Source organism: Thunnus maccoyii, chromosome 12 (assembly GCF_910596095.1).
Source record: "Thunnus maccoyii chromosome 12, fThuMac1.1, whole genome shotgun sequence".
Classification (NCBI taxonomy): domain Eukaryota; kingdom Metazoa; phylum Chordata; class Actinopteri; order Scombriformes; family Scombridae; genus Thunnus; species Thunnus maccoyii.
In genome coordinates, this window is record NC_056544.1 from 25209871 (window position 1) to 25237448 (window position 27578).

The 27578-nt window shown below is 41.4% G+C and overlaps 1 protein-coding gene across 1 annotated transcript in view; it reads left to right on the forward strand.

The window, feature by feature from the left end:
• The window catches only part of LOC121908206 (zinc finger E-box-binding homeobox 1-like), a 72425-nt gene that overhangs the window by 14430 nt on the left and 30417 nt on the right, over positions 1-27578 (forward strand). The window lies entirely within an intron of this gene.

The window sequence follows — 27578 nt, forward strand, 5'->3', positions numbered from 1 at the left end:
GGCGAGTCCAGGTAACTCATTTTGAAGTTTTCACAGGTCTGTTTGGAAAATAAAGGTAGATACCTACTTCTGGCACTAAAATAATACACTATTTAGATCAAATTATGGCAAATCATTAACTTAAAACGTAAAGCCTTTAATTGAAAAGTTATTTCAAATTAACTGTTGACTTTTGGAAAGCCATCAACCGGCGAGACCCAAAAAGTTTTAATTTCCTGCCTTCATCAAGTATGAAACCTAAGCAGAAGTCTGGCTACGCTGCAGTTTTCCTTTTTGGGTTATCGGTGTAAGAGAATTGGCACAGGTGCAGCTCGACTGGGTTTCATCACGGCTGTTTGTTTTCCCCTCTAGTCTCATGCACCAGGCATCTTAATGTGAGCTCAGAGATCAGTTAATCTCTACCAATTTGTAGCGAGACTGTGTGTGGAGGCTCAGGAGTTGCTAGTCAACAGTGTGTTTGACTGTAGCTGTTAGAGCTGTTAGAGGTCAACAGAAGGGCCGTTTTTTTTTGTTTTTTTTTACAGCGAAAGATCCTAAATATTTATTCTGTCTGCACTATTTTTACTTGTTGTTCTTCCATATATAGCTGGTTAACTATATCCTTCTGCAGCAGTGTCACAGAAGCTAATTCCTGCACACTTTTGTGTTAATGTGCTCTTGAAAATTGGGAAAAAAAGTGCATATATGAAACGTGTTAATCCAAATAGGATAGGAAATATGTTTATGGTATGTGACCTAGAATTTTTCTTCCCATCTTTTTCCTCAAGTTTAAGTTCTTTCTTGGAAAAATTGTTGAGTCTAACTGCTACTGGCAGCCTCCCTCTCTCTCTCTCTCTCTCTCTCTCAGTCCATGTCTAGACAAGTCCGGTTTATTTATGTTGTTACCCTGATCAGATTCGTCTAGCAACACAGCACTTTTAATACATTTATAACAACAGCTGAAAACAAGCAAAATCTAGGATTCGCTATTAGTATACCAGCATTAATGTGTGTGGATGGGAGAGGTGTGTGTGTGTGTGTGTGTATACCCTTCACAGTGTAGCAGGTGTGTCTGGGCTTCAGCCCCATTACAAGTCTCATAAATACCACCTGACACCGTTACAGCAGGCAGGCTTCGATATAAAACTCTCCTCCCGTGGCGCGAGCATGCAGCCCTTCAGCACAATTATATTATACCACACTTCAGGGGGAGGAAAGCTGTACCCACCGCCCCCCCCCCCCCGAGCACACATACTTTCTATCATACCGCGCCTTATGACTATAAATCTCAGCTGTTTTAATTTCTATGTATTAAACCTGTTTTCTTAAAAGCTCTTCACTTGATCCTAGCTGGCTACTATTCAGTTTTTAGTTTTTTTTTTTAAGAGGATCCTTCTCCAACGCTATAATATGTAATTGCCCCACGTATTCATTTGAGACTTTAACCTCAGCCAAAACACACACACACAGTCACTCTAGCACACGCCTACTTTCGGAAGCATTAAGTGTACATCAAATTTAATGGTGCTTAATGGGACAAAAGTAGTGAAAAAACATTTAATTCATCTGTATCCTATAACTGTTATGGCAAATTGGGCACATTTGTGGCCAGAAGGTGTTATAATTATAAATATTTGTGTGGCATTCACTTTGTACAGACAGACCTCAGCGGTGTTTTCCACTTTAGCCTCTTCGCCGCCTCGCCTGGATGACATTTCACTCGACTGGCGATCTGAATGTGCTTGACATTTTGCTAAACTGCGTTCGGAAGGTCCTGCCTGTCCCTGTGTTTTCCTTCCCCTCCTCCCTGTATTGTGTGACTGGGTAAACAGACACACACACACACACACACACACACACGCACGCACACATACGCGTGTGTGTATATCCTCACAGGCTGCCTATACATCTGGGGAGTTTGCTTTGTATGCCTGCAGGCTTAGGATTATGCCTTTGTCTTTATTGCCTACCACGCACACAGAATGGCCTTGAGTTGTTTATTTTTGATGTTTCCCCCCCCCCCCCCCCCCCCTAAACACACCTGTAAAGGAAAAGTAGGCTAGTGTTTCATTATCCTCTCTAAACAGGCCGCTGTTTTTACAGTCTGTACACGGATGGTTTTTACTTTACCTGCGTTGTCTTTCCTGTTCCCAGGGTCTGGCTGCAGTAAAACATAAAGAGCTGGAACAAGCGTTTTAATGCACCAAATAGGGTCGTTTGATCTATGTGCTTAGAAAATAAAAGGTTAGTAGACTAAAGATCATCTAAGACACTTTCCCAGATAATACTCGGAGGACCGAACCCTTTTGAATTCACCCAACACGCCGTCGTCGTGTCGCAAGGTTAAGTTCTGTTCCAAACCACCCCAGAGGTTCAGTTCAAGTTGTAATCCAACGGCTGCGAGCATATGGAGACCGTCCCGCCGTTCTGGTTCAGCGCCACTCAAACGTGAAGCCTCTCATCTCCACAGCTTGACGCTCTCCCCTCGCCGACAGCCCGTTCAAAGCGAGCTAGCTAGACGTCCGACGTCCAGACGGCAGCGCAGGGTCGGTCTTCATTTAGCGAGGACAAGAAGCGCCGTGCCAACCGAGGCTCCGCGCCAGAGATCTGCCCCGCAGAGCTCGCCGTGGCCGCTGCCAACTCTTGACATACAGTAGACGGGTGTTTTTTTTTTGCGCCGGCAGTGCCAAAAATACAGTGGTCTGATTAAGTAATATGATGTAAGATGGTGGGATGGTGTGAAGTAGCCTGCTGGATCTGGAGATGGAGATATATATCGCCGGTGGGGAAGGGAGGGGGGGAAGCCGCGGTGCTGTCCGTTCTCCATCTGTGTTGGGATTATGAAATAATAAGGCTGATGACTGGATACACAGAGCCATTCATAAAGGCTTAACCTGTGGTGAGTTGTGTGCGCTCGCGTCGTTAGGGGGGGAAACTTAACTGTATGTGTTTATTTATTAGGGAAAACACACAGTTAATTAACATCATTATGATGTTAATGTACAGTCGTGAAGAAGTCGGGATTTGCGGTCATACAGGTGGATTAATGCTGTAATGTTGTACAGTAGTAATTCCATTTTAATGTAGTATTTGGATTTAGTTGTATTTAGAAGTAGATTTATATTGTTTATGATGTTTTTATGTGAAAGTAGAATAGTGGAAAGTTAAATTCAGTTACAGCTGTATGTATTTGAAGTAAAGAGTGGTCTGGTTTCTGAAGTGTCTTGCTCATGTAAGTAAACAATCACCACTGCTGCTACGTTAAAGATGTGTCAGTTAGAGCATCTTTATCTTCTGTAATGTGACTGTTTTCTGAGAGAGGAGCAAAAGTTATTGTGTAGTTCTGAGATGGATTAAAGTGAATTGTTCAGAGATTTGAAAGTTAGCATGATGTCGCTCCACTAGCAATCAACCCATAATCTACTGAAGTGCAGTTTTATATCATGGGAGGGATTAGCTGGTCCTCATAATCCTATTTGATTTGAGAAAAGTAAAAGAATTTGGTAGATAAATTCTTAAAATCTGCTTCTTTTTTTTGGACACAATACCAAAAAAAAAAATTAGAATAATTAAAGCACAGACACAGAATAAGAAGCAGGTAATTGAGCATCATTTTTGTGTGTAGGCTGTGATTTCTGTACTTTAACTGCGAGTCATCAGTTTAGACTGACGTTACCTTACGTTGACCTCAGTCTGCTGAGACAGTGGAGGTCAGCGGCGTCATCCATCAGCATCCTATCCTGACATGACATCCTATGTGCGCTCGGGCATGTTTATCCTAAATCTAAAGGCAGACACACACACACACGTGAGGTTTGCCTGGCCGAGCGGTACGCTAAGCTCTTAGTTTAACGTAGCCTAGCGAAGCATAGCACAGATACACAAACCGCTCACGGCAACACACGCTTCACCCAACAGACTATCTCGTGTCGCAGACTTAAACACATAGATGTGATGTTTTGCACATCACAACGTTCAGCTCTCACTAATGCTAAGCAGCTCTTTGTCACCGAGCGGAAGTCTACAGTTCTCCGACCTATTTCCCAAGGAGTTTTCTGCCAGAAAGAGAGACGTACGTGTGTGAGCTGAATACTGAGCAGGTGAGAATAGGAGGAAAATGTAGGGAGAAGCCGGTAGTGAGTTATAAGATTATGACCACAGTAGTGCAACAGGACCTGCTGGGGCATAAATCAGCCTCCCAGAGATTATTATTGATAAGGTGGAAGTGTTTTTTTTCCTGTCGAAACACACGGCGTAGAGTCTCCTGACTCAAGATAGGAGGAGAAATTCATTTTGAGAGTGAGGAGAACGGTTGCCGGCTAAAAAGTAAAACCAAAACTTGAATATATTTAAGTTAGAAAATGAAGAGGAATGAGGAACTGTGAACATCTGGGAAATACTTTTTCCTCCCCCCCAAAAAAAGTGGAAGGGAGACGTTTTAGAAATCTACACATCGACATGTCAGTCATGCCAGGAGACTGTTAAAACATTGTGGCATTAAAGAAACTCCACAGGGAAAGATAAGGTGCCAGATTCACTGACTGTACTTTATTGATCGGCTGTATGATTAGCCGAATGCTTCTACATTACCCGATTGCTTAGAGGATATCCTTCATTTGGCATCAGTGAAAGAGAACGCGAGGCCTAATGGATATTACATTAAGTCTTTGTACGAACTGAAAATACATCATGTGTCGCAACCAGTCTGGAAAAAATCAGGGTGTGGATTGAAACACGAGACGCGTCGGAGGTAAGAGTCCTCTCCGCTCTGCACTCTAGCTGTCATCTGAGCAGATACGAAGCCCTGTCCCTCACATTAAATTTTATGATAATCATTATGTTATAAATGGTTTTCGAAGGCCGTGGCGAGCGGGGTGAAGCTCAGGGGGGTGGACGGAGCGTTATGTGTGATTAAAGACTTAATAGGTGAACTTGATTGACACGTCAGAGGAGGAAGCCAGCAGAACCAGAAGAGAGGAGAGGAGTCCAACCGTCATGGTAGCCTCTCCAGCCATCTTCTTCTGAGCATTTGGTTTATAAGATGTCAGAAAATAGCAACAAATTTCCATCACAAGTTCACCAAAGCCCATGTTGACATATTTAAAATGTTTGTTTCTGTCTGACCAACAGTCCTAAACCCAAAGATGTTCAGTTAACTGTTACAGAAGACGAAGAAAAACAAAATCATTGCATTTGAGGAGCTTTTTTTGCTTAAAAAAATCAACTAATAAGCAAAAATGTTGGATTATTTCCATCAACTGTTCAATTAATGAAGTTATCGTCCCAGCTTTACTGAAAACATGTAAATTATGTGTCATCTTTTCTTTCTCGGGGTTGCTTATGATGCTTAATAGTGTCTGACAATGCAGACATGAGCTCCTCTGCCGCGTTTCAGCCGCATCGTTATCAGAATCACAATCACTTGAATCACTAAGAACAATAAGTTGGAAAGTAATAAGTCCGGGAGACACTAGATGTGTATTCACAGCTGACACGGTGCGAGCTACCTCGGTACAAAGATAACAGTATCCCATGAACAGAAAATACCTGTAATTTAAAAAACGTGGCGGCGATTCTGGAAAAAGGAGTGCATCGGTTTTCCGTGGAGCCACCCCCCCCCCCCCCCCCCCCCCGAATGTAATATTCACCATCTAAATTACACGATTATTCCGGTTTTGGCTTTTGTTTTTCTCATCATTATTACACAACCACGAAGGTATTGTGTCACGTTTCTTTAAATCCTAGGAACGTTTACTCAGCACATAAGCTCAGCAGATACAACCCAGCTCACGTTTATACATATGGACACATTCAGACCTGGAAACGAACCAGTATAATCACAGCTTTTTCCACTCATCGGAGAAACTTGAGAGAAGTGTATTTCTTGCTTAGAGGAAGGCATTTTGGATTATTTTTGGAAGCTTGGAGGTGATGTAGAAAAATGTAAAATATCAAACTATGTCATCTGTATCTGTGTAGTGGTCCAGAGCTACAGGTGAATCCTGTATTTTTCTTTCATGCGGTCCCAGATATTATAATCAGATTGAAAACTCGCCATCCGCTTCAATAACGACCTACTCTTTGAATGTTCTTCCTTTGTATGTTTGATATGAAATCTCACCGCTAAGGGAAGAAGGAAGCGGTGAAATGTGATTACTTGTTGACAGCCGGTGACTGAAAAAGTTCCACATAACAACCCTTTTTTTTTTTGTAAGAGAGACGACTTTGTTGAATCCGTTGTTGGGAATGTGAACGCAGGAGGAGGAAGACTCTCAGATCCCATGAAATTTGGGGAAACCACCGTGCTGTGACACTACTGGGTCAAATACTAATGCTGAGCATCCAAAACACAGCCATGACCTAGATTTACACCTACCAATAGCTGTCACATCCAGCAGAACAACAGAGGATCCGAAGAGGGCGGCAAAATAAATAACAAATCCCCCAGTACCTCCTGCGTTTTTATAAAAGTGTCATCCGCTGCGTGTCTGCCTGTTTGTTTGTTTTGTTGATCATAAGGCACACGGGGCGCAGTGTCTGTGTGTGACAGGGAAAGTGTCGAGTAGGCACATTTGACAGGAATCCGGGACTGGATAATAAGCTGGTTAGAAGACTTCCTGTTCCAGATGTGCACCAGGTCTGACATACAACAGAGACTCAGGAGCTGTGTGTGTGTGTGTGTTTTTATGTTGGCATGTTAAACATTTAGCTAACGTTCACATCCTGATTGATTTGGGTTAAGTTAAAAGAGCAGAATAAATCCGTATTCATGAATCAACAAATATAGAAAACGGCCCGGCGAGGAACAGAATTAATTTGGAAAGTAGAACAAACCTACATGGACTTTTCTCTGATGGGAGACAAAGGCGTTCTCCTGTCCACAGCTGGATTTGTTATTGGTCCACAACACTTTCCCCCATCATACAGTTAGAGGGATTGAACAGAAAGTGTATTTGTAGCCCAGCAGTGATACAGATATTATTTGATGTCTTTGCATCTGACCATTTTTATTGCAAAATCTGTGTTTTCTCCAGATAGTATTGGCAGGGAGGGTTACAGAAATTATTTATTGATTTATTTTATATTAAAGGACTATCCACCGATTTAGCATTGCAATTTTATTACATTGTCGGAGTCACAAGAGTATCAAAATCAATGCAGCAGAACCAGAGATTTCATCTTTTTTTCAATGCATTCTTATTCCTTGTCAAAACCAAGTGCCTACGTCACCCAAAATGCAACTCAACCGCTGACAGTTCAATCGTAACCTCGATCTGTTAGCCTCAAGCAATGATGAGCAGCAGCCTGCAGACGTCTTGTAAACTCATGTTTTCCGACTCCCCCAGATACTTTTCATTTTATAACTCCAAGTCTTCATCCCCAACCGATGCTGACATCACTTAAAGCAACTCATCAGACTTTGCACAGCGCCCCCTGGAGCCACAACACCTGCAAAAACACTTTGATGTGTAAAATATGCTCGTTTCCCATTTAAGGCAAGTTTTGACCTACTCGATAAATTATTGACAAGGTAACTAAATTAAATTAGACCGTTCAATGACGAAGCACAACCAAAATGACATAGATCAATTCCATTAATACAAAATGAATTATGCATAGAAAACAAGCTGATATCTGGTTTTTAAATAGAAGCCAGACATATCAGTCCAACCCTAGCTGAAACATAAAGACAGATAGTCACAGGAATATACATAAAGGGTTTCTGCACATAAAGTCAAAAATGGTTTCTACATAGAGATTGAGGTACATGTTGCATGTGAGGGTTTATGCCCTACAAGATGTGAGGTATCCTCGATGCTTTACAGTGCACGTATTACTTTGTTGTGTAAAATTGGTTGATGTTCCATCAAAGGCTGTGATCAGGCCATTACAGCCCAGTAAGGATCATTTACTGAATTTGCTTTGTTTTTGAAGCACTTATGCTTGCTGACTCATAAGGTGGTTGTTAGGATGAATTGTGGTCTGTGTGGTGGGTGCAGTAAACCAGCAGCATCATGCCCTCAGGAAGCTGCAGTTGAGCAACACCAATACTGTCGAATCACTGGTATACTGGGGAGCGTGCCTATTTCGGTGGGTGTTAAACATGTGAAGAAAACCCCCTGATCTCAAAATTTTACTTTCATTTGTTGCTTAAAAACTTTTGAGACTGTGTTTAGGAGAGTTTTCTGTCATATTTTACTACACAACTTTGCTTCTCGTGCTGTAAAACAAAATCTCATGTAACGTTACTGTGTGAATTGTCTCTGCACTGATGCCACCAGAGAAGATTCCCCCCTGAATCAGTCGGTAGATAAACTGTTTATATTCAAATAAATGTATTCAGGAGCAGCTCCGGCTCTGTTTGCATTGTTGCATTTCAACCACAAACTAGCTGCCCTGCTGTCCTCTCTCCTCTGGTTTGTCATGTGGTCAAGATAGAAGCATGTGCTCAGAGTTTCTCCTCCCCCCCCCCCTTCAGCACAGCGACCTGTCTTCCTCCTCCCCTCATGCAGTGGCCTCTCAATGCTTGTCGCTGCTCGTTCCCAGTCAGTGGGCGCCGGTGGCTTGCTAGCGACCTTCGCGACCTCTTTAGCGCTGCTTGGCGCGGCGTGGCTCTTGGCTTGGGCTCTCCTCCTTTCTGGCCTCTGGTCTTACACTGAAACATGTCTGCTCACCGGGGGTTGGCGGAGGCTGTTGGTAACCATCAGCACGGTGGACGCCATCTGCACATCATATACTCGTCTACTGTCAAGTGAGTCAGCTTAGATGTGCGTTAATAGCGCTCAGTTTCAAGTCACATTTTATAGGAGGTATTAGCAAAACTTCCTTTAATTTTAAAACTCAAGCCACAAAAGTTGAGCTACCTAGCTTAAAATATATTCTGTCTATTTGTATTGGAAAATATTACTTTGCTCATGGTGTTTTCTCTTGTATATTTTGATCGTTATGCATCACAACAGCAGAGCAGACTCCTTGTATGTGCAAACCTGCTTTGCAATACGCTTGATTGTGAGTCTGATGGCTTAAGAACTACCTGCAACAAATAATGTAGATGATACACATGGATACATATAGATTATGTGATTATTATGAACAAAAATTGCTGAGGCACAAATAGAACTATTTTAATACTGCCAGAAAAATGCATCAAAACACTGGAATTAGTCTGTGTGTCTGCTCTAATTTCAGAAATCTAGGCTGATACATACTGTAAGATCTGGATGGAAACTTACATTTTTTTTATATTCTTCACTCCTGTAGACAAAACCTTTGGAGACGGTGAAGTTTTTTGGAAAGAATTGACCTAATTCCCTAAAAAGAAGGTCTTGTGAGTGCAGAACAGAAAACAGAAGGTCCGACCTCATTAATCACATGTATCGATCTGATGTTACTGGCGTTAGCGTAACGTCTCCAAGAAAATAAATCACTAAGCAAACACCAGAACCTGAACTGGATTTAAATTGCTGATTCACTCCAGTAAAAACCTACATCCTACCTCCAGATCTCATCCAGTACTAATGTTTTTTCTGAACAGGGCTTTTCTCTGCACCATTTAAGTTGTGGAAGCAGCATAAAACAGATGTCGGATGGCAGCACGGTGCACCGGACTCACTCTAGGCCTATGAGAACTCTGTATTCCCTGACCCTCTCCCGCTCCGAGTGCCAGATCTCATCTGATCTGAAGCACAATTAGCCTGAGCTCTGAAACAGTGTTTTCAGTAAACTCGTGGAAAGGGGGGACCTCCAGTCCGGAGAGAGCAGTTTAACTGTACGACAACTGCGGGGCGAACTCTGCGAACTGTTAAACACGGATATCTGAGTCTACAGTCCCTGCACTGTTATCTGTGTGACTGCTGCTGTGTGTGTGTGTGTGTGTGCGTGTGCATCCTAGCATCTGTCTGTTTACTGGCCGCGCTTGTGTATTTCAGAGGTGCAGTTGTCGTCCGGGTGAGTCAGGTTTTCCTGTAAACTCGGGCACTGCTGCGAGTAGAGAAGCCGGAGAGGTCAGACTCACAGCTGCTCTCCAGGGGATAGAATGTGAAAGAGCAGGCGGCAGAAATCAGAAAAAAGTATAAATATTGTCACATTACTTCCTGGCACAGGTCATCCTGCAAAAAAAACCTACTTTTTATCCTGAAAGCTAGGGTCAAAGAGATTTTAATCACACTTCAAATTGACACATTCACAACATCATTTCACTCATTTTTGCATGACAAATTAGCAAAAAAAACACACATTTGTCATATGATTTAATACATTTATCATCTATTTCATCTCTGCAAACACTGTTTTTACTGTAGTCTTCTAGCACAGAACATCGTTGTATAAAATGAGCTCAACAAAGGTTGAAAGTGGTGTCAAAATTCACGACGGGACGTTTATTATCGACAAGCGAAAAGAAGTTACGAGCTGTGTAACGCCTCGTAGAAGGCAAGGTGTGTCTAAAAGCTAAACTACATTGCACTAGACCTCGAGGGCTGCAGAGACTGACCTACATGCAGCAAGCTGTAATACTGATATTATAGCAAGAAGCGGAGGGGGGAAACAAGGAAATGAGTGTTGAGCAGCTTTCTGAAAGCAACCTGTTTACTGCAGGTCATGCTGCGTATGCACTGCAGTCTATTTGTGCACATAATGAAATCAAAAGAGTCACATGCAGGTGATGTATGGATAATATATAAACCCTGTCATGAGCCTAAACACCCAACTACTAAGCGCGCACACACACACACACACACAAACAGTCATTTAACAAGGCAACAAGATTTAATGTCTCGGATCTCATGTCTGCCAAAGTGGAGACCTACATAAAAATGGAATTACAAAAATAAAGAAAGAAGAAAGAAAAGTGCTTGTATGGCAGTTTTTCCTTGGTGCACACACACACACACACACACACACACACACACACACACATGCTCAGTCTCTCTCCCTCCCTCAGAGTAATAGCTGGAGCTTCTTAGGTAAATTGAATCAGTCGCTCCCCGGTCGGTCAGGTTCTTGTGCGGCCCCCTGGCATGGAAACTCAAGCCATCAGATTGATTTTCGCTCTCTAGCGCGGTCGGCCTCCCCTCTTGTTCCGCCCGGTGTTTCAAGGATGGTCTGAGTAGTCGACTGGATCCAGCTGAGTTGAAAGCCTGGGAGCCCCGGGTTACTGGGCTGCTGCCTGCTGGACCCACTGGAGTAGGCTTATCACCATGTCCTCCCCCCCCCTGTTTGATTTATCTCACTTGGCTTATGCATGAATTCTGTCACCACTAGTGTGTGTAGTGCGGTCTGTCAGTCAGTGTCTGCGTGACTATGACAGTGGATGTTATACTGTATATGTGAGTGCCTTCTGGGAGTAAAGCTTATGTAACCTCTGTAGTCTTTTATCCCCCACGGGTCTGCTTCTGAGACTAGTAGAAAAACGGGGTCAGTCCAGCTCCTCTTAATCGCTTCTTCTTGGCGAGGCGGCGTTGAGACAGCACACACACACACACACACACACACACACACACACATATCTCCTTGAGCTATTTTCTGCCTGACTTCAGGTCCTGCCCTCAAACCTGTCCTCCATCTAAGCCTTCAGACTCAGAAGGCTATTAAAGAGATATTTCACCAAAATCCAGCCTCTTGTTCCCCAGGCTGTTTGTCAAACCACAGGGAGGCGGGTCAGACAGGCAGGCAGACTACATCACTGTGATCAGACTGCTAGCCTCTTACTCATGGGTGACTGACATTACACCAGCAGAGAGCCCATCAGCTACACCGTTTGTCCAAAACAGTATTTTAAAGGTGTCCTGGGATTTAAACACAGCATCAGTGATGGGAGGGGCCTATAATAACGCCTCTGTGTCTTTTAAAGGTGCAGCGTGTTGAATTTAGTGGCATCTAGTATGTTTTAATTAGTGTATAATCACCTGAAAATAAGAATCCTGTTTTCGTTACCTTAGAATGAGCCCTTTATATCTACATATAGAGCAGATCCTCTTCCACAGAGGCCGCCATGTTTCTACAGTAGCCCAGAACGGACAAACCAAACACTGGCTCTAGAGAGGACCTTTCGCATTGTTTGTGAGTGCTGATAAATGTGCCTAAAGCTGCAATGATTGGTCAATTAATCTATTAGTCGACTGACAGAAAATAATTGGCAATAATTTTGTTGATCGAGTAATCGTTTAAGTAATTTTTTTGAGCAGAAATGGCAGAAATTCACTGGTTCCAGCTACGTAAACGTGACTGTTTTCTGGTTTTCATACTCTTCCATGATAATAAACTGATTATCTTTGAGTTTTGGACAAAAAAAGACATTTTGAGAGCTTGGATGGACTTTCTTCACAATCTTCTGATTTTATGAAGCACATGAATAATCGGTTAATCAAGAAGATAATCGGTAGATTAAATGATAATGAAGATAATTGTTAGTTGCAGCCTTAAATGTAATGTTTTTTCTGTTGAATCAGAATCCTTTTAGAGGAAAACTTCCTATCTAAAACATTTAAAATAGTGTCCTGAGCCTTTTATTTTGGTTTGGACGTATGTTTGTTTTCTTTATGCTGTGTGTGGCTAAACGCAGATAAAATGTGTACAAGTTAAAATAGCAGAAAATGCCTCAGTTAACTACAAACATGGTTTCACTGTCGGCTCCTCTGAATCAAAGAGTAACGGCTTCTCTCTTGATATGTCATTTTTCACCAGTGGTTAACAAAAGGCCTTTTTCACAGAGGACGTTTTGACATGTCACAGTAGGAAAAGCACCGGTGTAAATAATGAAATTAATGATAGCAGCTTTGGCTCTGGTTTTGCGCATGCTGCTTCACTGTCACACTGTTATGGCACATTTGAATAGCACCGAGCTATTGTGAACAGCAACACCTGTGCAAGTCAAAATGTCTCCTGCAAAGAAGGAAGCAAATCCAGAAAGAGCAGTTTCTATACATCATTAATGATGGACTGAGTAGATCAACCCATTGAGACGAGTATCCCAGTATCCCATCCTTAACTAAGTATACTCTGTTCATACACCCGCCGCCTTTGGCTCATCATTAAATAATTCTGGTGCAGGAAATCACTAATTGAAGTAGAAGTTAGAGAGACAGGTTGAGGGAAAGTGGGACACAAACTCACTGGTTCTTTCCTCTCAGATGTGAGGATTTAGTGTTTTTTACCCATTTTTTTCATGAAATTTTATTATTTATTATCAAGAAACACAAAATGTAAACAGATAGAGACAGATAAAGACAGTAGATCCCTCCCTATTCCCTCTCTATGTCATGAGATAGGGCTGCACTATGCTAGATATATATATATACAGTATTATGCAAACGTTTTAGGCACTTTAGATGTTTAGATTCTTCTCCATAATACAACACCATCAGGGAAACGTCTGATCGGTCCCAAATTTATTCTGCAGCGTGACAAACATACAGCCAGAGTCATAAAGAACAATCTTCACTTTTACAAGAAGACAAGGAGACCTGCAACAGATGGTTTGGCCCCCACAGAGTCCCGATCTCAACATCATGCAGTCAGTCTGGGATTACATGAAGAGACAGAAGCAACTGAGACGCCGAAATCCACAGAACAACTGTGACAACTTCATCAAGATGCAGGAACAACCGACCTGCCGAGTACCTGAAAAACTGTGTGCAGGTGAACCGAGGAGAACTGCAAAGCTGCTCACAGCAAATATTGATTTGATTTAAGTTTCTTCTGTTTACTTTGTTTGAAGTTCATTTATACATAAAAACTATTCATGCCATTATTTTTGAAAGCATCCTCACTTTCAGTGCTTAAAACATTTGCACAGTACTGTATAGGCTATATAATATAAACACATGCACAGACACATAAACATACTGTATATGGTATTTGTATGGTATTAGAACTGCCAAATATTTGCTGGTTGCAGCTTCTCAAATGTGAGTATCTTTGGATTTTGGACTGTTGGTCAACAACACATTTGAGGCATTTTTCACTATTTTGTGACATTTTATTAACAAAACAATTCATTGATTAATTGAGAAAATAATCCACAGAATCGCTGATCATGAAAATAATCATTTTTTGCAGCTGTATATTGTATTTTTCATAAAAGATATGTAATAAACAAGGTGAAACTTGAACTTGCCTTTACCCCATGTTTTCTGGCTGGCCCTTGTTTTTCTGATGCTGTCAGTTGTAACCTGTAAGATAATCTCTTTGCTATAACCATGATAAGCAGATCTAAGCAGTTTATCAGTATTTCATATCTACTTCACATTGTAAACTGAATATCTTTGCATTTTGCAGTGTTGGTTGTCTCCCGTAGCTCTTTGAAAACATGATGGGCATTTTTTATTGTTTCGTGGACTAAAAAATCAATAGATTAATTGAAAAAATAACTTTAAATACCTAGATTATTGACAGACCGATGCTCTCTATAAGAGAATAAATGTGAAAATGTGATGCCGTCTGCAGCCACCTCATCAACTGTGACCTTGTCAGCCTTTGTGTACAGCCGATCACTAACTTAATCGACACGCGGGAGGTAAAGCCCGGAGTCCGGTGTACAAACAGTAGCTGTACACAATAAATCATCCTCGATAGATTACCGTATAAAACCCTTTAATCCAGGTGTAGAGCCGGTATGGATGGCCCTTTTTTGGCAGAGAAGATTAGTGTGTGTACGCTTCCTGATGCGGCAGATTAATATATGTTCTGTAGTATTAAATTAGATTTAAGCTTCAGTTATGTGTTGTCCTCTGCAGCCACGGCGGTGAAGGGAGGATGGGGGGGGAAACGCCCTACCGGAGCGGTTGCACGAGTGAGGACGAGTGTGTGTGTGTGCGTGCGTGTGTATGTGAGTGTGAGAGAGAGAGTTTATGAGCGAGTATGACGATGCAGGTTATGTGATCAACTGCTCGCTCACCTCATCCTTCACACACCTCTCACACTCTCACCTCTCTTTCTTTCTTTCTCTCTCACACACACACACACACACATATATATACTCACAGGCTGCGGGCTGTTAGGTACTCATTGTTTTGAAGTGAGTACTTCTGTTTCTCCTCTCGTGCATTTAAAAGAACTGGACTGGCAGCAGGGGAGTTTCCACCAGCAGCCCCCGGTGCTATTAGTGATGTTCTTTTTTTTTTTCGTTTCCTACTGCGGACGGGAATCAGAAGTGAGCGGGTGACAAACGAGAAAGGAATCGGTGAATTAGGCCAGAAAAACAGTTCTAGACCTACCAGCCGCAGCTCTGTTTGTGTTTCTCTTTGTAATACTCAGTCTTGGCAAGTTCATCCGTGAAGCCACGACCTGATAAGAAGTGACACAAATAGAGGTTGTTTATCTCCTCATTGACACTTAGTAGCTGTGTTGTACACCTACAGCACGACGTTCTCAGATGTAAACTGTCACACTTCATACATATAAGAACTTTGTTTAAATTTAGCTGCAATGATTTATCGATTAATTGCTTGATGGAAAATGAATCGGCTATCAACTATTTTGATAACATGAGTCATATTACCCAGTGAGTCATTTTTGTAGAAGTGACGCCAAGCTTCTCTGGTTCCTGCTTCTTTAATGTGAATATTTTCTGTTTTTTTTTTAGTCCTCTGTGATTATAATCTGAATGTCTTTGGGGTTTTGGTCTTTGGGTAACAGTGATTGACATTTTTAGTCTTTTATATTTGAATCAGCAACTATCTGATCAGAGGATAAGAGAGTAAGATTCAAAATGTGACTTTTGATGCCAACGTTCGTTACAGATTTCTGTACTCGGTGTTATTGAGGTTCAGCATCCAGACCCGATGTTAATCCATGTTGTTTTTCACAATGGTCAAGTTTAGCTTTTGTTTGTGGATCATTTTTTAACAGATTACTCATTTATATAGCTCTAAAATCACAGACAGACAGAGGATCGCCCCGGTAGCTGACTGGTACCTACAGTGAACGCCACATAACCGCAACATCCCTGGTTTGATTCCAGCCAGGGACCTTTGTTGCACATCATACCCATCTCTCTGGAAGGAAGGAAGATGGAAGGAGAAAGTTTCACGACTGTCGTCCATAAGTTTGCTATATTTGCCAGCTGCCTCCAGTTAAATGTAACTGAAAGGAACAGCATCTTTTCATGTTGTAAAATGCATCTCATTAGTGTATTTTTCCTTTCATTCCCAACAACTATGCAACATTGACAGCTACATTGATGATATATTCACAGCAGTTTCAGTCAATTTTACTTGAATGTTGATGCCGTGTAAAATTTAGAAATTATATCCAGTCATTACCCGCAGCGTCACCATTAAATCAGAATGTCAGGCCTTCTTACAACACACAGCTTTTAAGTGTAATCTTCACCGCAGATCGAATTATCATAACGTCAGAATATCAGCTAATTTAAAAATATGGAAACTAGTTCTGTAAATTCCTTTAAGCTGCTATTTCCAGTGAAGTTTCTTTAAGCCGAAGTAGAGCTGAGACTGAAGGTCAGCCTTAAGAGGGGAAGATAGGAGGAGGGAAGAAGGTGCGAAGGTAAACAGGAAGTGACCACTGACCGCTTTAACCCCTCACTTCCCCATATGTCACTTCCTGTATGTGGACCTCTGCTTACCGAAGGGTGTCCGGGTCACATTTGTCAGCCTCGTTAGAGGACCGCCGGTGTGTGTGACATGTCATGAAGAGAGAGATCTGACATGTTTTATTATACATGACAAGGTTGCCTGTGATATGATGATATGTAGGTCAAAGCTATGTTTATACTTTATGTGTGTGTGTGTGTATATATGTGCGTGGGGGGTAAATTCTTAACAGCACTGTGTTTGCGTGTGACCCAGTTGCTGTCAGAGAGAGTTAAATCCTGCTGATCCTACAGTTGTCACACACACACACACACACACACACACAGTGAAGTGTGTGTGTGTGTGTGTTTTGTCAGGTAGGTAGCGGAAAGTCAGTGTGGCAGGAGATGCATCTAGTCGGCAGATCGCTTTTTACCGACACCGGATCAGTGGGACTGCAGAATCCAACTCCTGCTTCTCACTGTGGAGCTCCGTTCACAAAAGCACGGTTTCTTTTGTCTTGCCTCCCTCCTCCCACCGCCACAGCCACCACCACGGGGTCAAAGGTCAGGCTGCAGGACGAGGGGCATGTAGAGAAATGCACTGCAACAGGAGGCAGCAGCAATAGTATTATTTCAGTTGCAACTCGGATTACACCTTTAAATATGCATATAAAACATTGTTATTGTCACTAACAAGTGCTGGGCTGCTGCATGTGACCTGGTCACTCACTCTAATATAAGCCTGAAACTCACAATTACTTTCATTGCTGATAACAGTAATGAAAAACTGTCCATAAGTTCCCAGAACCCAAGATAATATCTTAGATAAGATATCTGTTTTGTATAAAACAGTCCAAAACTCAAAGAGATATTCAGTTTATAATGATATAAAACAGAGAAAAGTGGAACATCGTCATATTTTAAAAGCTGGAAAAACATGTTTTTTTGCCTGAAAAATCACTGACTCAATTAATTGATTCTCAAAATAGATGCTGATTATTTTTCTGTCGATCAACCGATTCCATTAATCGTCTTCAGCTTTGCTTTGATACGCGACAGTATTACGAGAACAGCATGCATCTTACCCACGTTACGAAAAAACAAATGGGTTTCATGGACTTCAAACAGAAACAGTCAGTGTAAATTCTCTGAAATCTACAGATACTCAGTCTTAAAAAAACTTTGCTCATTGTCACGTCTTTTGGGTGGGGAGGGGGAGAGGAGGGGGGGGGGGGGGTTCCTGCTGTCTTTTATGCTGCTGATGCACATCTGAGAAATAACAGCTTTCTGGAAATGTGTTGTACAGAGAGGTTTCAGTTTGACTCACCGTTACATTAAATGGAAACCGAAATGCTCAGGTGAACAGAAACACTATTTCTCTTACCTGCAGCGTATATAAACTGTAAGTCCAGTGAGTTTTACCTGTTTTCAGCCATTTGCAGTACTTTACATTTATACCTGGAGTATTGAACTCCATCTGGTGTATTAAGGAGGATTTGTTTTGCATGGAAACAGCTGGTAGTTTAAGTGTGAAGCATTTGTATCTTTTTTGCAAGACATACAGTTCACAGTAAGAATCAGATCTGAAATCTTTAGCCCAAATAGAGACTTTGTGTATTTGTATTTCCGTCTTTAGTTGACACTATAGAGGCAAATGTTTTGCTCTTCTGTGTTTGTCCACTGCTTCACCACCTATCAGATTGAAGCAGCGCAATTATGTAATATCTTGTTACGCCTTTGGCTTATTTTTATTGTTTCTCAGCTGATTATCATTTCTGTTTCCTCATTTTAATATCTACCGTAGTTCATCTGAGGCTGTTTAATCAAAGCTGCATCATGAGTCTTTTTGCACATTATGTGTTTTTTTTTTTTCTAATGATGTTCCCCATTCTGGCTGATCTGTGAAGCTTTCTATTAAAAGGACAAGAGAGGAAACGATTTAGCGCTGGCTAGTCCGTCCTTCTCGGAGCACTCGCTGCTGCTTCTGCTGCTTAGGAGACACTTTTGATTTCTTTCTTCATGTTTTATGAAAGGTTTTCATAGAGAAACACCCAGAAAAAGAGCCTTTCAGTTAGTGTTACCTCTTCTTCTTGAAACCCTACTTTAAGGAGACTAACGAGACTGGTGGAGTTTTATATGAAAATCCTGCTTAGGGCGTCTTCAAACCATACCTCCTTACCCATTAATGTTTCTGTGACTCACTGATGAACTCCAGTTGATTAGAGGTGCAGTCAAATCAGTGGTTTTTCCCGGCAGCTGTAACAGGACTGAGATCAGAGCTGAGAATGTTATGTAATGCCCCTGCGTACTGCCACCCCCCGTAGAGAGTGACTCATTACACACACACACACATACATGCACAAACACAGCTTGTACCAGTGTGTATGGCATTAACTTGATGCATATTATCTCCCTTAAAATGGACTTAATCTTACAGAGAAGATGTCAGTCAAATGTTTATTTTGTCAGAAAATCATTGCGAGATTTGTACATCGTTGCTGTTTTGTTGACAGCTGAAGGGAAACAAGTTAGAGATCAAACCCCAATAGACAGAACGCATCCTACGCATTGCAGTATAGAGATTATCGCTAGTTTGTTATTGAAGTAGTAAATACATTGTGCACTGTGGCAGTTTAAGACCTCCACAATGCATTTTAACACTTAAACCACACTTCCGTGGAAAGATCACTCTCTTAACACACTCGCACACACACACAGACTCTAGCAGTGATGTCAGTGGTTTGTCAGGTATAGTGTTGCTCAGTGAGTCATAGCACTGTCAGCTAAAGTTCTAGTAAATGAGAGCATTGACTAAATGACATCAGCAACAGCGTCGTACCACCTATCACCTGTAAGTCAGCTGATAACGTCTGGGAACTTACAGGCTTGCAGCCTCACTAAGACCAAAAACAGTGTCACTCCACTTCTCAGATCTTTATTCTGGCTTCCTGTCTGTCAAAGAATTGATTTCACAATACTACTCTTGGTTTTTTTAAAGCTCTGAATGGTTTTAGGGCCAAAACACATTTCTGATCCGCTGCTACGTTGTGAACCGTCCAGACCTCTCAGGTCGTCCGTGACAGGTCTGCTTTCTGTCCCCAGAGTCCAAACTAAACATGGAGAAGCAGCGTTCAGCTTTTATGCACCACATGTCTGGAACAAACTTCCAGAAAACTGCAGGTCTGCTGCAACTCTCAGTTGTTTTAAATCAAGGCTGAGGACTTTTCTGTTTACCACTGCCTTTGATTAAATCAAATAATTATTCATTTCTTACACTGCACTGTAAGTTTTATTCTTGTATTTTGTTCTATTTTAGCTTATTTTTGTTTTCTATTCTCTTAGCTCTTTAATGGCTGTTTTTTAATGTATTTAAATATCCTTTTATGGTGTGTTTCTTTTGCACGATGCTTTTAATGTTTTATGTAAAGCACTTTGAATCGCCTTGTTGCTGAAGTGTGCTATATAAATATATCCCTCCTTTAGATACTTAAAAAATATGTTGTGAGAAAATGATTGCGGGCACAGAAAAAAAAAACATGTTTATGGTGACTATTAAAGTAATGAATCATTTTAAAAGAGACCCTGTTATATTGCGGCGTATTCCTCTCTGTCTCTTGTATGTTTAATATAGACATTAAAATTTGATTTTGTTTTTGAGTGGTTGACTTTAAAATTATTGCTTTTTCAAATATTACAAAATAAAACTGGTGGTGGTGTTATTTCACCTGATATATTAGACACTGTGTTTCCCCTCAAAATACTGTCCAAAGCTGTATTTTCAGGTAAATGTAATTAGTTTTGTCTAGAGGCTAATGGATGTCAACCAATGGAAAGTTTACTGGTCTTGAGGGAGCATACTTTTTTTTATTAGCCCCACCATTTTTATATGTTTGGTAATGTCGAGAATGGTTAGTACTGCCCGTATCTCCCCTCTGTAAACTATTACTAAAATCTGTCTATCATGCACATTTTCAGTATGTGACTGAAACCACCACCCTCAGTTCACCTGATTTAAATACATTATTCTTAAATCCACAATCAGGAGTGTCATCATATAAGTGTATTTAAAGTGAAAATTATGAAAACTAAACAGACCTCTGTGGTGACGTTGAAATGTGAATTTCAGGTAGCTTTTCCTGTTTCCCCTCCGAAAGCAAATGAAACTTTTAAAATCAATCGCTCACACTTCACACTCATGGCAGTGTGCTAAAAGGTTTACTCTGTAGGAGAAGATCCTTGATCTCAGTGGGACTAACCTAGATTCACCGTTATTCTCTCTCAGAATCACTTGAAGTCAGGAGAGCAGGTAGGCAGTCTGTCTCAAATTAACCCCTTTGGTAACCTGCCAAGCTGGGAAAAGGTAAATAATAGATGAAATGCCAAGATTATAGCGCTGTTTTTTTTCATGCAACCATTTAGCTGTTGGTTTTATATGATCAGATATTGTGTAAAATATTCAGTACAAAGATTACAGTACATTTATTGATATATTGATTTTAACTTTAAATAGGTTATTTTTTTGGGTTTGTCTTTAATTTTCTGTTTTTAGCAGCCAGCGCTCACCTAATTAACCAATCAGACGGCTTTGTATAGAGTGCCAAGGCCAATTAGGAGCTTGTTTCTTATACTGGCTTTTGTGTTCATATGTTTTTTATCTTTATCATGTAAATTGTATACTTAATTCTAACAATTGGAATTGATTATGCATTTTTTTTTGTTGTCTCTACAAACAAAACAAAAGAAAGATACTCTCTCCACCTAGCTTAGCTTAGCATAGTATAAAGACTGGAAGCAGGGGGAAGCAACAGCAAGGTAAAAAAAATGTCTATGCTAAGCTAAGCTAATCGCCTGCTGGCTCTAGCCTCATATTTAGTGGTATCAATCTTCTCATTTAACTTAAGCAAAAAACGCTTTAAGCTGCATGACAAACCCTTTAAGGTCTAGCCCAGCCCACATCCCAATTTAAACCCTCTTTTCGTGCAGAATGGTGAGGCCCTTCAGATTTTCTATAGTTCCAACTATTCTCTGCTAAGGGGCCGTCTCACTATAAAGCAAAGACTCCCTGTCTGTCTGTATGTATGTCCTTTGCATATCTTGAGAACCATTCATCCAATCTACTTCACACTTGGCAGGTGTATTACTGGGGACTCAAGGACGTGCAGTGTCGAATTTAGTGCAATTTGGACACGATTCAATATTGTTAAACTTTGAATAAACAGGCGAACAGCGCTCAGTGCAGGTGGGGCCTCAGAGCTCTGCAACTGCATGCCATGAGCACAGCCGGAGCTCAGAGCTGTACAGCGAGTCAGAGAAAAGTATTTTCACACAGCGTGCTTGGACAAGTGACATGTTTGATATTAATAAACCGTGAATAAACAAGTGAACAGTGAACCGCTCAGCTCTGTGTCAGAGTCGGTTGTCTAGGAGTAAAAAGAGCCTGGGTGTTGGAAATTGTTACCATCCTCCACTGCTGGAGTGAAGCATTTCTCTGAATCTGGAAATGAATTTGGATTAGTGTGAGTGGATATTCTTACTCATGATAAAATTTAATGATTTGCAAATTGCACAGGGAAACTAACTAACTGGAAATGGCTAAATTACATGCATAATAGTCAAATAATGAAAAAGCTACTGAAAATATTGAGTGCGAGTGTTCAGTAAACCCTCAAGTCCTTGCATGACTTGTTTTAACCAAAAAATATTTATATTCCTGATTTTTTTTTGTACTCCATAATAATAAAACCATAAGCATGAGCTCTGATTCTTTGTACTCCATAATAATAAAACCATAATCATGAGCACAGCCGGCGATCAGAGCCGTACAGCGAGTCAGAGAAAAGTTTTTTTCACATGGCGTGCTCTAAAAAGAGAAAAGTAGACAGCTTTTAATCAAGAATGGACAGACTCTTAGGCTACTTCCCACAGGCAGTTCAAAACCAGTATGTCTCACATAAGCACGAATCTTTTGAGCAAATATACCCACTCAAATGATCCGAACTAAAGCCACAGAAAATAAACAATCAAAGAGGCCAATATGATCATTCCACTTTATTTTAGGATGCACATTATTGCAGCCCTCATTATGCTTGAAATAAGAATAGATTCGCTGTGTCAGTACTTATCTGTGTATAATAGATTGTTAGTTTCTTTCATGTTGTTGGTGTATATACTCATTCACACCTCACATCAACATTATTAATTTTTCTATGCGTTGAAGCAGCAACACCGGAGGCCGAGCGATAGGCTCGTTGCGAGCAGGCATGTTTTGAACAGGCACTGCACTAGTCCCGGCAAACAGAGAGTGAGAGAAAGGTCTGATGAGGTCTGATTGAGCACCTGGGCTGAGCAGGAAGCAGCTGGAGAGTCCTGATTACTCTGTGGACACACACACACAAAGACACACACAGACACACACAATGACACACACGTAATTCCTGAAACATGTTAGGCTTCAGTGACTTCCCAGGGTGAATTATTAAAGATTCACGACACAGTTATTAATCACACACATGCACATAGAGGGTTGTCTCACTGTAACACACACATATATATGAACACACACGTGGCAGATGCTCTGTCTCTTAGGGAGGAGGAGGAGGACGAGGAGGAGGAGGAGGAGGAGGAGAGGGGGGGGGGGGAGTCCCTGGCCTCTGGCTTACATTGCTGGCTGCAACTAGAGGGGCTTTCCTGTGTGTGTGTGGAGCTTGTGCATTTATAGCTCTGCAGTGTGTGTTCGTCCAGAGGTTGTCGGTTGTTTAAAAGGCAAGGTGGGCATGGAAACCCGGTGCGGTGTGCCAGAGAGAAATAAGCGACCACACCCCTCCTCTCTCCTGTCTGTGTGGATGACATAGCCTCGGTCTTACCTCATGATGTTGGCTTTTAAGAGACACCTCAAGAATATGACTCAGTGCTTCATAAGTTAACAGCTTTCAGTCCTGCGACGAGGGCAGCTTTTCTTCGGATGTAGCCGTTTTTTTTTAACGTCACACTCAAAGGCACGTAGCATTTTACCATGACTGTGCTGCGTTTTACATTCGGTCAATTTGATGATTTATTGCTTTACAGCACAGAGCAGACACAGGATGCTCTTCCTCCACTGTTACTATATCTAAATCATTCAGATGCTGTGGTGGAATAAGTTAAAATCAGGAAATAAGGGAAGTAACAACAATCCCTTTGCTGTAGGAAGCGATGTGATTTATGGGAAACTTAAGAGATTGCAAACACCGGCTTTAGACTGTGTCTCTCAATTGTGATGTAATTTGTTTACAGTGGGTGGAGGTGTCACATTTAAATATCAGTATTATTTCTAATTTAATCAACTGGCTGAAAAGTTATAAAAGATTCATGCCAAATGTTTGCAGGTTGTAGATTCTCAAATGTGAAGATTTCCTGTTTTATATTGTTGCAAATTGAATATTTGGGGAGTTTGGACAGTTGGACTCAGAAGATGTTATTTATCAGCATTTTCTGAGATTTTATAGATTAAATATTTTGATTAATCAAAAAAAAAAAATTTGAAAAAGGTTAAACATGAAAATAATCTTTGGTTGCAACTTATTATTTTTCTTGGTTAATCAATTAGTTGTTTGGTCCATAAAATGTCAGAAATGGTGAAAAAAAGTCTATCACCCTCTTCCAAAGCCCAAGATGCAACCTAAAATGTCTTGTTCTGTCCTGACCAATAGTCAACACATCAATTTAGATTAAAGAAACCAGAAAATATTCACATTTAAGAAGCTGGAATCAGAGAATTTCAGATTTTTTCTTAAAAAATTACTCAAAACAATTAATCGTTTATCAAAATAGTTGGTGAATAAGTTTCTGCCAACTGTCTAATCGGTAAATGAAAATTGCAGTTCTAGTTGCAACTGTAGTTAATATATTTGTAACGTGGGATGGACACGGCACCTTTAAGAAACCCTTCAATTCCTGTATTAGACTATAAAATGTGTGACTGTCCCTTTAAGTGGGCCAACTCTCTGCAGCTGCTCACCATGTTAAAGTCTGGTCACATCTAGTAGCAGACAGACAGCTTTAGTGATGTACACTCCTCTGTTTGGCTGTCACACACACACACACCCCCTCACACACACACACACCCCCTCACACACACACACACACACACCCCCACACACACACACACACACACACACACACACACACACACACACACAACCACACACATACACAGTGGGGTAATTGTCTGTTAGAGGCTTGGCAGGCATCCCGTGCTGCACAGCTGCACTGGGTCAATACACACACACACACACACACACACACACACACACACACACACATACACACACAAGTCAACACACAAACTATCTGTTAGTGATGCGCGGGTCTGGGTTTTTCAATACCCGCACCCACATGACCCGTTATGAGAGCCAAAAAAAGCCAATCCGCAGAAATACGCGTTAATCAACCGCCCGAACACGACCCGACCTGCAAACTGTCAACTGCCCGTTTTTGACTTTTCTCTGATTAAGTCGTCACTGGTAGCCTCTTCTTGATGATGGTGTTGAGTTATTCACTATTAATTAGTTATCTTGTATGATTAAACCTAAAAATTGTGTAAAGCTAACTTGTTTTTAGCCATGCTAGCAGATAGCTCTCAGTTGGTCCACCACTTTGGTTCAGACTGAAATATTTCAACAACTGGTGGATGGACTGGATTCAAATTTGGCACAGACATGACAAACAACTTGACGATGAATCCCAATGACTTTCCTGACTTTTCCTCTAGCGCCACCATGAGGTTTTGAGTGTAATGTCCCCGCAACTATAGTATCGGATGGATTTAACTTTTGCCTCTAATCAAGGTCAAATTCTTTTAATTTGTCCAATAGTTTCTTTTATGATCAAATACCAGCAAAACTAATGACAGCCTCAGTGGCAAATGTAAGTATGCTAACACGCTAATCTAAAGTGGTGTTCATGGTAAACATTACACCTGCCAAGCATGCTATAGTACAGCCTCACAGAGCTGCTTGCAATACCTTATAATCTTAATCTTATTATTAAGGCCAGTACAGTCCTGGTACACTGTAACTGCAGACTGATAGTAGACAACACACACACACACACACACACACACACTCTATCTTCCTTCCCCACACCTCACTGCACAACAGCTGACCTTTGACCCAGATACCAGGCCATGTGGTCCAGTCAGTCAGTCAGTGTTGTGGTGTGTCAGACACACATGATTTCCCCCTCCAGGGTCACGTGCCTCCATGTGGGTATGGCTGACCGATGCCAACACTGAGGAAGTCAGATGCTGCTGCTGCTGCCGCTGCTCGCTCAGTGAACTGTTGCTGTTTTATTCTCTCTGTATTCCTGAGAGGAAACGTTTGGGAGAAATTAGTCATTTTTTCTCCCTTTTCAGCCTCTGAAAGGTAACATGAAGACACAGAGAAGGAGCAAATCAGTGGATACAGGATAGATGCAGAGGGGATGCATTGAGTGCTCATTTACAGCAGTGATATTTTTATTTGGGTCATCAGTGCTACTTTTTGTTCAGGCCATGTATTTAAAATTTCAGTGGGACTACCTGATTAAAGAAAGGTTAGATCAAACAAAGCAGGATGAGGCAAACAGGATATTGTGAATTCCATCCTCGATCTTATTGCTCTCACCCTCCCCGTAATGTTCCTCTTGTTTTAATTAAGAGATAAGTTAGAGGGGAATTTCACCCTTCTAGCAAAGTGCTTTTGGCAGCGCACCTTGCAATTGAATCACAGTTTTATTATTTGGTGGTGTATGCTTTATATTACCGGGTAACTGGCTAGATGTAGTTAAAGTCAACTGTAAATGTAAGTATTTTCCAGTATAAAACCCTAATATCTAAGTACACAGGTGTACTTGGATTAGTATTCAAGTGCATACAAGGAGTGGAAGTATTGTGTTCATTACTCCTTTGCTGTTTTATTGCTTCTTTTGTAGCTTCTGATTTTAGAAGTGCAATATAAATCAAGTTTATTAATACTTTGTTGTTTTTTTTCTCAATAACATGAGATGCTGAGCCAACATCCAGCTGAGAGTTTAGTGAAATAATGAAACATGGTTTCACTCAACAAACAGGAGATGATGTTGGACGGGTTTCAAACCTGCAACGATCGGGGAGAAGAAAAATCTGAATAGTCGGGAGTCATAATGAAGGAGGCTGTAATGAAATAGAGGACGCTTTTCATTAAGCTGACGCGTCTCATCGCTTCAATCACTCGTGTCTCTCCCTCGCGTCTCAGCTCCTCCCGGCGAGGATGCGAGAGAGAGAGACGACGGGACGGATGACTTTAATTCATCGAACGGGACGTCCTCGCTCGCCCCGGCGTTATTTTAGAGGAGACGACGACCGCTCGTGACGCGCAGCGGCTCAACTGTCAGCTGTCAATATGTAGAAATGATTAAGTGACAGTTTAAACTCTGAACTTAATCATTTCTACTGATAGTTGGGAGGAAAACACCTGATAACTGCTCCAATTTTTCATTATTTGATTATCTATATCTGAATTAGACACACAGACGCAATTTAAATCTGTTATGTACTGAAATAACACAACAGCCTGACTGTTTACTGTCCCATCAGATCAGCTGACCAATCAATAAACACATTCACACATCAAAGGGGGTGTTGCTGTCTGGTAAAAAAACTTCTGCAGAAGATACACCTGTGGTTCCTCTCTCCTCGTCTCCTCGCTCCTCGTCTCCTCTGAGGTGCACGTAAGGGTTTGGAAGATCCTCGATGATGGTTTCCGGGTCATGGCCGGGGGGGACGGAGGAGAGAGAGGACGCGAGGAAGCATAAAGTTAGTGTAATGAAAAGCACCCAGAGTCCTAATCAAAGAGATGGATGGCAGGAAGGGAGGAATGCTATCGTCTAGACTTCCCTCTTCCTCTCGTAGCTGGACTCCCCCCTTTTTTTTTTTTTTTTTACAGACCTCCAGATGGAGAATTAACACTTCACTTGACACATTGTTATGATGATGTGGACAGGTCTCTCTCTCTCTCTGTCTCTCTCTCTTTAACAATACCTTTCTCTCTAACTCAAAACACACACACAC